This window comes from Protopterus annectens, chromosome 5.part0, assembly GCF_019279795.1.
Source record: "Protopterus annectens isolate FY-2018-M chromosome 5.part0, PAN1.0, whole genome shotgun sequence".
NCBI lineage: Eukaryota > Metazoa > Chordata > Ceratodontiformes > Protopteridae > Protopterus > Protopterus annectens.
Genome location: NC_056735.1, coordinates 312,059,107 through 312,070,627, shown reverse-complemented (window position 1 = coordinate 312,070,627; position 11,521 = coordinate 312,059,107). Strand labels below are relative to the sequence as shown.

The 11,521-nt window shown below is 39.8% G+C and overlaps 1 protein-coding gene across 1 annotated transcript in view; it reads left to right on the top strand.

Moving 5' to 3' along the window:
- The window catches only part of ACOT9 (acyl-CoA thioesterase 9), an 825,297-nt gene that overhangs the window by 210,400 nt on the left and 603,376 nt on the right, over window positions 1–11,521 (top strand). The window lies entirely within an intron of this gene.

Genomic DNA, 11,521 nt, shown 5'->3' with positions numbered 1-11,521 from the left:
AATGGGATGTAAAAAGCATTTCTTTTCTCAGAGAGAAAGATTGAGCATTTTGGATTTTGTCTAAAGCTGACAACTCACCAGGCACTTGCTTTGCTCTGTAAGTAGGATCTTAGATGTTAGCATTTCTCTTAGATATAGATAGAAATTGTAAGATGAGTCTAGCTGTTTTCTATGTTTATGTCAGACTATCCTACAGTACTGCTTTAAAACATTTTACTGTGATTTCTGAACTCTGTAATGTCATTGTATTGAAATAATGAGTATTGTCTTGTGTTTTTATTATTAAATATTTTTAAACCTTTCAAATGTGGCTGTTTTGTGTAGAAATAATTTAAGCTCTATTGTACTTGCATGTATTTAGTGATACTGTCCAAGCCACTCCAGTAGTCTTGCTGCTCATTCACACTTACTATTTGGATAACAGTAACGTTACACAGTGAAATTGGTCACCCTTTGGGAAGGGCCTTATAGTAGCTGATAAATAGTGGTTGGTGGCAGTGATTTATACCTTATAGTCTGGAGAGAAGGGGACATAGCTGGAGAACCTGTGCTAGCCTTCTCCAGGAGTGTCTGTATGTTTGTATATAACTCATATCTCAAAGAGTGTGTGTGTGTGTGTGTGTGTGTGTGTGTGTGTGTGTGTGTGTGTGTGTGTGTGTGTGTGTGTGTGTGTGTGTGTGTGTGTGTGTGTGTGTGTGTGTGTGTGTGTGTGTGTGTGTGTGTTAGCTACTTGGACAGGGACATGAAGCACTGTTTGGACAGAGAGGGTGCTGGAGGTTTTGGCTTGACCACTAGGCTGAGATCTATACCTTATAGATGTGCCAGTGGGGAGTCTTATTGAGGATCTGGAGAGAAAGGGAGAAACCAGCCCCAGACTGACTGTGATCTCTGTGTGCTCTTAAGGGAGATTGTACTTTATTGTGTGTGTACTTGTTATCCCCCCAATGTGCACACCCCTCACTGGTGATAGTGGTGAGGATTGAGGCACCTTGATTACTGGGCCAATGCGTGGGCATCACAGAAGGGCATTCACATTTTTCCATATTTAGACTCTCTTTTTGAAGATTCTTTCACAAGTTGTTTAGAAACTTTGGCTTTGGTTTAAAAAATTCTCTCTCTGGATTTTCTGGAGAACAGAGAGAAATGTTCTTTCATCCCATCTCACTCTGTCTATTACCCAGTTTCTTCCAACTATATATTTTATCAAACCAGTGTGTCTATTATATATTGTAATATAGTTGATACTTTTCTTTCCTGAAACTTCTACCAGTAGTATTAACTTCAGCTTTTTCAGTTTGTACTCTAGTAAAATACAGTTTAGCTATGTTATTTCTCAAAGTTCTTACTATATTCTTAGACCTATCAATTAACTTCAAATCATAACCGTTATCCAAGAAATCTAATGCCATTATTTCCATCTGATTAACAAATGTATCATCTTTTGTACTTGGCTGTACTCATTACATCATTTTCCTTAGATATAGTTATATCCAAAAAATGTATTATATTTGATGAACTATTAACATCAAATCTCAAAAATTCAGTTGTTGAATGTAAGTATGCTACAAAACTATGTAACTCATTTAATGACCCTTTCCACAAAAGAAAGGTGTCATCTACAAATCGTTTATAAAAAGCAAGAATTTTATGCCTAAATTCAGCTGTGGTTCCATTATAAATATGTTCTTCCTCCCACCTTGCTAGCACAATGTTTGCATAGGTGTTAGCAGTGGGCATACCCATTGCTACCCCTTGTCTCTGATAACATTCATTAAAGCTAAGGATGTTATTTTCTAGAACACATTCTATTAATGAACAGAATAGTTCTACCTTACTAGCATCAAATGTGCCATGTTCATAAATATATTGCCTTACTAGCTCAATTCCTTCATTATTAGGAATGACAGTAAAAAGTGATTTAATGTCCATTGTTACCAATGTAACATTTTCAGACATATTCATGTCATTCGATTGTTGTAGAGCTGTCAGAAAATCTTGAGTATCCTTAATATAACTTTTGCTAAACTGCAGTAAGGGGACTCGCTTCCTATCCACATATTTTGAAATAGCTGCTGTTATCCATCGTTGTCCAGAGACAAAAGGTCTCATGGGAGGTCTTGTTATACTCTTATGCAGTTTAGGGAGTCCATAAATAAATGGAATAACCAGACTAGCTGTGTATAAATAGTTATAGTCATCTGGGCTTATACTGGCATCCATTAGTAATTCATACAAAAAAGTTTTCACTTTACAAATAATATTGTTCACAGTTGCATTATTCACGAATTCAAATGTCAGAGTCTGATAGCAAATCATTCATCCATTCTATATATTGCTCAACATCCCATTATTACAATCATGCCCCCTTTGTCTGCAGACTTGATAATGATATTATGATTATTACATAAAGAAGCAAGGGCTTCCTGTTCAACTTTACTCAAATTGTAATACTCATTACCTTTCTGTTTGGTAAAACATAGCTGGTACATATCCTGCTCACACATGTCCAAAAATGCTTTTACACTAGGTGTACTCAACGGTACAAAAGTGCTAGAGCATTTTAATGCATTTTCCAACTGTTGTTCATCTTTATACAATAACTTTAAATGTAAATTTCTAGTAAACAACCGTAATTCAGTTAATGTTTCAGATAAATGTCCTACTTCCGATGGTACAAAGGTTAAACCTTTTGCTAATACCTTAAGTTCATTTATATTTAGTTCATGGCTAGATAAATTCACTACATTGCCATGAAAAATATTCAAGTCTTTTTCTTTTTGTAAATCATCCCTCCGCCTACCTTGTTTATTACATTCTAATGTCTCCATTGTTCTTCCTCCATTGAGCTCCTCAGCCTCTTGCGACTGTTGCTTCTTCCTCTGCTTTTCTCCCTGATAGCAACTGGTTGTTTTAAAGAGAAGCGACCCTTCAGTAAAAAATTATCATTCAGTTGGTTATTGTGTTTTATTTCAGTATCTATAGGTGCAACACTGCCTACAGGTACTTCTCCGTCCCTTATTTCAGCCTGTAAAGCAGGTTGGAAGTCGTCCAGACAGGAAATGGCTTCACCATATTTCGCTGACACTATAGGAGTGAGTGGTGCTTTATCAAGCACCTCTATTAGTTTGTTGGTTACATTTAACACGCAGCCATTTTCTGCCTGAGCTATGTCTCTTATAGTCGGGGGATGCCTTAAAGGCTTGTCGTACAATTGGTTAACATTATTTGAACGATGTAACACCATTGGCTGCTGTTTCGGCCATGAAAAAATATTACTAGTTTTAAAGTCTTTTATGTCATGCAAAAGTTTTTTTTTTTAGTGCCAATTAAATTTCTTTCAAAGAGCTTTATTTGTTTCAGGACCTTTTCATAGTCAGCAGCAATACATGGGAACAGATTAGAACTAGTGACAGTATTTTCTAAGGTCATTATCTCAGAGCAGTCAGTTCCAGTTCATATTTAGAAAAAAGAACTCATTCATTAACTGCATATACTGTGCACTTACCCCAAGTTTAACTCTTGCCATTTTAATAAAAGGTCTTCATATTTGTTGCCATATGTTGGCATTAAAGTTACTCTCAGCCCTCTTGGAACAATACCAATTTGCAAATACACATTAAAGCTCATTCTTTGCCACTGAAGTCTCTTATAATGTTCTGCTTTAAACTGTAGTTGTTTCAAAGTTGCCTGTAGGCTACTCAGTTTACAGGTAACATCATCATTCAGTTTAGAACAAGTCTCTTCAGTACTTACATCACAGAAGGTGAATACTGGATTATTCTCGACTTTAAGTAAATCGCTGATTTTATCCCTCTTGTCTGCTGTTACATTTCCACTCATGGTGCACTGGGCACTGTGCACCATCATAGTAGTAGAAATAGAACATTCAGGCTGCATTTCAAAGACAAAGTGCACTTCAGGAAGATTACAAAAACCTTCACAAAACAGCACAAAAGATCTCATGAAGTTAAAGGGCTTCCAGAACACCAAACCAATGTAAAAAAGCAAAAACAGCTGAAAGTCCACCACAGTTATAATGGAACACTGAATTTGGGCATAAAATATTGCTTTTTATAAATGATTTGTAGAGGACACATTTCTTTTGTGGAAAGGGTCATTAAATCAGTTACATAGTTTTGTAGCATACTTACATTCAACAACTGAATTTTTGAGATTTGATGTTATATAATTAATTTTTTGAATGTAACTATTTCTAAGGAAAATTATGTAATGGGTACAGCTATATATAAGGAGCTGATAGAAGCAGCAAAGTATGTTCACTGTCAGAGTATGCACCCACATCATGTGTTTGAGGGTGTTGTCAAGAGCCAGTTCATGCGAGCTAGTAGGCTGAGTACAAAAGATGATACATTTGTTAATCAGATGGAAATAATGGCATCCCATTTCTTGGATAAAGGTTATGATTTGAAGTTAATTGATAGGTCTAAGAATATAGTAAGAACTTTGAGAAATGACATAGCTAAACCGTATTTTACTAGTGTACAAACTGAAAAAGCTGAAGTTAATACTATTGGTAGAAGTTTCAGGAAAGAAAGAAGCATCAACTATATTACAACATATAATAAAACATACTGGTTTGATAAAAGATATAGTTAGAAGAAACTGGGTAATATTGGCCTCGAACCAGGAAATTAGTAAGATTACAGGAGAGAAGCCAAGTTTCACATACAAAAGAGAAAAGAACTTGAGACAACAACTATGATGTTCATCGTGCAATACTGCTGCAGTCATCTCATTTGGGTTATCCTGCTGTCAGGCAGTCCCGCAGTCTGCCGAATCCCAAAGTCTTGGTCCAGCGTCGGTTGTCGTCGCTTCTTCCCTGACGTCAGTGTGACAGGGGGATAAAAGAGGCAGCCGACGCCATTTTCTTCAATCTTTCTTGCCGCGCGGTGCCCGAAGCAGAAGCAGTTCGCAAGTGCCGGTCGGCTAGCTCCTGAGATTTTCGAATTGAATTTCAGCCCGAAGTCTTCTCTAAAGCTAAGTACCCCATTGGGGAAACTTTTCTTGCCTCAGACCGATGTCAGACAAAGGTAATAACTGCATTTCTTGTGGGAAGCAAATACCTCATAAGGATTTTCATTCTTATTGTATTCCTTGCCTAGGCCCAGACCATGACATCTCTGGTTGTCGGTTTTGTGCTAGGTTCAACAAACGTACAGTCAAGCGTCTGGCAGATTTCGCCCAACATTATTTTGGCAGAAAATTTAATTATAGCATGTTGTCGGAGCAACCGACATCAGCAATGATTAAAAAACGCAAGGATAGGGACATGCAACCAAGGCCAAGACCAGATACCGAGGCCTCAGCAAGGCCTGCCGCCAGTTCTCCGGTTTTCAGCGAGGTGCCTACGCAGCCCCTGACTACCGCAGATTTAGAAATTCTGATGGCCTCCCAGACCGAATCAGCTGGGCATCAGGAGCCGGTTCCATCTCACCCCTCGGACGCCAACCCTGACGGTGATCCAGAGATTTTGGACAGGCCTTCAGTTTCTGAAGGTGTCTTCAAACCGACAACTATCTCTATTAAGTCTTATGCTAAACTTAAAGCCCTCTTAAAAGTTAGGAAACCGGGTCCACAGTCCCCCCCCCCACAAGCCCCTATGCCTAAAAAACAGATGCTTAAGATGGCTGAGGATTTAATTATCCTTATCAGGGGTTCACAACCCCCTCCTGACAAAAGGCCTAGACGGGAGGAAGATTATCCTTCCTCTGACCAGGCATCCATTTCCTCAGCTAACTCTGAGGACCAGGATTATTCCTTCCCTCCTTATGAAGACTCAGATGTTGAAGAGTCCATTCACTCTGTCTCCCCCTCTGAAGACTACTCTTTTGGGGAAACTTTACACACCATGAGGGAACACATCCACTGGGAAGGCCAAGATTACTCTGACTCTAAGAAAAGACTCCATGAGTTTCTTCTTCTCCCACAGAATAGACCCCTTGCAATTCCTCCAGTTTTAGACATTTTGGATGATGTTTACACCGAATCTAGTCTAAACCCAGATTCCTTACCTCCTGCACCAGCTAAACCAGATACTACCGAGTTCCTGATTCTCATAAGTTTCTATATAAAACCCCTGTTGAGACCCCAAAACCATTTCCCAGGGTCCCAAAAGGGTTAAGGCCTCTACTGCTACGAATCCTCTACCTTCTGAAAGAGATTCCAGACCATTAGAAAGATGGGGGAAGAAAGTGTATACGTCTGCCACTTTGGCCATGAGGGCCTTAAACTGCCAATTCCACATGCTAAAATAAAACCAGTACTTGATTACACAGTTAAAGCAGAAAATGATCCCTCAGACAGATCAACCTGATTTCAAAGAGATGCAGGATTTGCTGCATGCAGCAGAACAGGTGGGAAAGCATACCTTACAGTGTGGTTTTGATTCATTGGAAGCCTCATGTAGAGCAGCTGTCACAGGATCTGTAATACATAGACATGCTTGGCTAAAAGAACAAGCCTTACCAGAACATGTCAAAGCAAAGTTATTGGATGCTCCATTGCAGAAAGATGTGTTATTTGGTGTCAAAGCAGAGGAAGTTTTAAAGAAAATGGAAGAAAAGGCAAAATCTATGCAGACAGTTAAAGATTTTTTACAGGTACAACCTCCTCGTTTCAGCAGAAACTGGCCATCAAAAAACTGGTCCTTTCCTGCATCAGACAGACCCCAAAGGGGTAGGTACAGACGCCCAAGGGGCAGAGGCCAGCCACACGGTTCTTTCAGGCCTAGACAATGGCACACAACAAGTCAAAGAGGTGGAGATGAAAGATCTCAACCATTCAGGAAACAAACACAATGACTTCCCTCTTCGCCTGCCAAGCAAAATTGCCCTGGCAGCACCTTTAGGAGGAAAACTGGCTCTATTTCCACAAATTTGGCGCATCATAACAAAGGATAAATGGCTTCTGGATATTATTACCCGATGCTACAGATTTCATTTTCACACTTTACCACGGATGAGGCATGCCAAATCTGCCTCCAAACGAATGGGCAGAGGCACAAATGCAAATTTCAGCTCTCATGGATATGAAAGCAATTCAAAAGGTACCTACAAAGGAGCAAGGTCAAGGTTTTTACTCAAGACTATTTCTAGTACCAAGAAAGGACAAAGCCTGGAGACCCATTTTAGACCTCTCAATTCTGAACACTTACCTGGAGGTACCCAAATTCAAAATGCTCACACTACAGCAGCTTCTTCCCATGCTGGGCAAGGAGTCTTGGCTGGTAATGTTGGACCTCAAAGAGGCATACCTGCATGTCCCTATCAGACAAGATTGCAGAAGATACCTCAGATTTTTGGCAGGTACAATGCATTATCAATTCTCTGCATTGCCCTTTGGCTTATCTACTGCGCCCAGAGTATTTACGAAATGCCTGGCATTAGTAATTGCATACTGCAGACAACGAGGAATACAAATTTATCCATATCTGGATGACTGCCTGATCCAAGCGGACAACAAGGCCATTCTGTTACAGCATCTGGCATTTGTAACAAAGCTGCTAAGTTGCCTAGGGTACACAGTAAACAAAAAGAACTCAAAGCTAATACCCTCACAAGACATAATATTCCTGGGTGTCAGGTTAAATACAACGGCCCAGATGGCTTATCTCATGCCAGACATACAAAAACAACTGACTCAATAAGTCAAAAAGATGGCAACTTTTACCCAGCTCACTGCAAGGAAAATCCTGCAGGCATTGGGGTTCATGGCATCCTGCATTCAACTAATTCCACATGCAAAGCTGCATATGAGGAAATTACAATGGTACCTGAAAAGTCTATGGACTCAACACAGGCACAGCCTCGAAACAAGTATACCTCTCATTCCCTGCCTTCAAAAAGAGTTCCTATGGTGGGCTCAAGCATGTCAAATAAACAAGGGTCTTCCTTTTGTCTTACCTCCAGCAAACCAAACTATGACAACAGATTCTTCAGACTACACCTGGCGAGCACACATGGCAGGACAGTGCATACAGGGCAAATGGTCCGCAAAACAAATGCATCTACACATCAACCAAAAGGAGATGCTAGCTGTGCAAAATGCACTGACAGCCTTCAAGGACCTCTTGCATCCAGGACAACTACTAAGGACAGACAACACCACAGTTATGTGGTACATAAACAAACAGGGAGGAACACACTCCTACCCTTTATGCAGACAGGCAATGATCTTGTGGAACACAGCATTGACTTTCAAAGTACAACTGCAAGCACAATTCCTGCCAGGAAAGGAAAACATTGGCAGACAAATTAAGCAGAAATTTGGCAAATCCTCACGAGTGGAGACTACACCCACAAGTATTTTCAATGATAAGTCAAAGGTGGGGACGCCCAGAAATAGATCTATTTGCCTCCCCCAACAATTGCCAACTACAGAAATTTTGCACAAGGACTTATTCCCTAGCCTGGAAAGTGGACGCCCTATCATTCAGTTGGACAACATTGACAGTCTATGCCTTCCCACCGCTACCTCTCTTGACCAAGGTATTAGTGAAAGTCAGATCAGAGAGACCTCAAATTATCCTCATTGCTCTGGACTGGCCACATCAGCACTGGTACCCATTACTAAGGACCTTGACTCGCAGCCCTCCATGGATCTTACCTCAATTCCCACTTCTGTTGACTCAGCAAAACTCTCAGATCCTTCACAGTCAGCTCAGGACTTTAAATTTAGCTGCATGGAGAATACCTTGAATTATCAATCAACACTTCTCTCAAAGGACGTCCTGAATGTCATTTTGGAGGCCAGGAGGCACAGCACCAGAAAAACTTACTCAGACAAATGGAAAAGATTTTGTGCATGGAACCAGGCTAAAGGCCAAAATCCTTGGATACCAAACATTCCTCAAATACTGCAATACTTAACTGAGATGCTACACAAAGGCCTTTCTTTCTCATCCATTAAGATCCATGCTTCAGCCATTTCAGCTCAGTATAATACGGATCCTCCCATATTCCCACACCCTAAGGCATTTTCTCAGAGGGGCTAAGAATATAAGACCCCCCCAAAAACCCCCAACGCCAGCTTGGGACCTCAACTTTGTTTTAGAAAAATGAACACTGCCTCCTTTCGAACCAGCCTTCTCAGCAGAACTACAATACTTGTCATGGAAAACAGCTCTGTTGCTGGCTATCATCTCAGCATGCAGGGTCTCAGAACTACAGGCACTTATGGCAGTGGAACCTTTCATCATTTTCCATCAGGACAGAGTCTCTTTATGAACTAACCCTACCTTTATGCCAAAGGTAGTATACAGTGTGGCTTTGAATCGGAGCATTCATTTACCCACCTTTTATCCAAACCTCCAGAATAAAGGAGAAAGACTCCTTCACTCTTTGGACATTCACAGACAGCTACGTTACTATTTGGATAAGACAAAGACCTTCAGAAAAACTGACCAACTCTTTGTATCCTATGCTGCAGGTTCAAGGAAAGGCTATTTCAAAACAGACCATCTCCAAATGGATAGTACATTGTATCCGTTTTTGCTACTCGCACCATGGGAAAGCAGTGCCCATTAATATTAGGTCCCATTCTACCAGGGCTACAGCAACCTCAGCAGCCTTTCTCAGGGGGTTCCAACCAAGGACATTCTGGAGGCAGCTACTTGGAGTTCAGTGCACATCTTTACCAAGCACTACCACCTTCTATTATACTCAAAAAACAGAGCTGGTTTTGCCACGGCAGTTCTGCAGGGCATCCTAGCTTCACCTAACCCAGTTTAGTACCAGCCACCCATCCATAGCTTTGGGATTCAACCCAAGTGTGATGACTGCAGCAGTATTACACTATGAACATAGTACAGTTTTGTACCTACCATAAATGTAGATGTTCGAGTGTATATACTGCTGCAGTCCAGGTTACCCTCCCACCATCCCCTCTACATACCAGGGTGTTAGTTATAACTCCATGTACATCAGTCTAATGGATGCATGCCTATATGGTGTTTTTGCTAACAGCTAGTACTATTGTTTATCTACTAAGGTATTTTGCATAGTTATTTGTATTGCCTTCCTAATTGGGGGCACCTGACATCTGGGGCAAGAAAAACTGAAGAAAATGGCGTCAGCTGCCTCTTTTATCCCCCTGTCGCACTGACGTCAGGGAAGAAGCGATGACAAGACTTTGGGATTCGGCCGACTGTGGGGCCGCCTGATGGCAGGATAACCCAAGTGTGATGACTGCAGCAGTATATACACTCGATCATCTACATTTATGGTAGGTACAAAACTGTACTTTTCAAAGAAATGAGTAGTTAAAAAGAAGTTATGAAATATCATGGGAAGACTGTGATAACTCCATGTTATAATTGTGTACATAAGTACAGAAGCATTTTTAGGCACCCAATCAGTGGAGAGAATTTCAAATTTAATGCAAGAGGTACTTGTATTTAAAAAAAATGTGATTTACTTTGCATACTGTATAGCGTGCACAAGTTTTTATATTGGTAAAATTAACAAGAGACTTAAGGATAGATTCAGCCACCATATGTCAGATATAAAAAGGAGAGTTTTAACTAATGCTTCAGCAAACTACATCGAGAACATGGGTGTAGAGCATAAATTTAAATTCAGAATTTTACAAGTAATATCTAGGAACAAAAAATGGTGGAGATATGGTGAGTAAAACAGAACTGAATGAGTATAGATGGATAAATTACTTTAGGGCTGACCATCCCCCAGGTCTGAATAGTATTGTGATCTTAAAACCCATATTGAAAGATGGGCATAATAACATTTAAAAATTATTTATAAGATAAATAATGTGGCAAATTGAACATCAGTAAAGATGACAATTTAGTTTGTCTTCATATTGCTTGAATCTTATCTTTATTGATTAATTAATCATGTGACTTGTTTTTGTATTTAAACATGTTTCAAATTGTTTTTATGTTTTATGTATTTATGCCTTATATGTTATATGAGAAGCACATTTTACTTATAAGATGCTTTTTAGCTAACCATATATATTTTTTCTGTGGGCACTTTAATAAGCTCAGAACATGTGATAATTAATTGGCTGCTTTTAGGTATTTAAACTCAAAGACTGTGTGTTTTTAGATACTGATGAAGAGTTTTACTCAAAAGCTTTGTTGTGTAATAAAGACAACTGTGGTGGACTTTCAGCTGTTTTTGCTTTTTTACATTGGTTTGGTGTTCTGGAAGCCCTTTAACTTCAGGAGATTTTTTTGTGCTGTTTTGTACAAGCAGCAGTTTCTGATATTTTCTAACCAGACTTTGGTATCTGCTACAGAATAACTCAGAATTCTCAAGTTTCATGACCTCTGCTGTTCTCATTATTCCTTTGGCCATACTTCATATGAGGATTATTCAGTGGTTTGTCTAATCAGTTTAAACCCATCACCAGCATTCCTTTTCATTTCAAATGCGAGTGTTTTTTCCCAGTATTGTGATTTGTGAAAGAGGTTATTCTGACAGGTGAATCCTTTGTCTCTCAACACAAATCGCCCTTTTTCTCTTCCAACACCTACACAGCC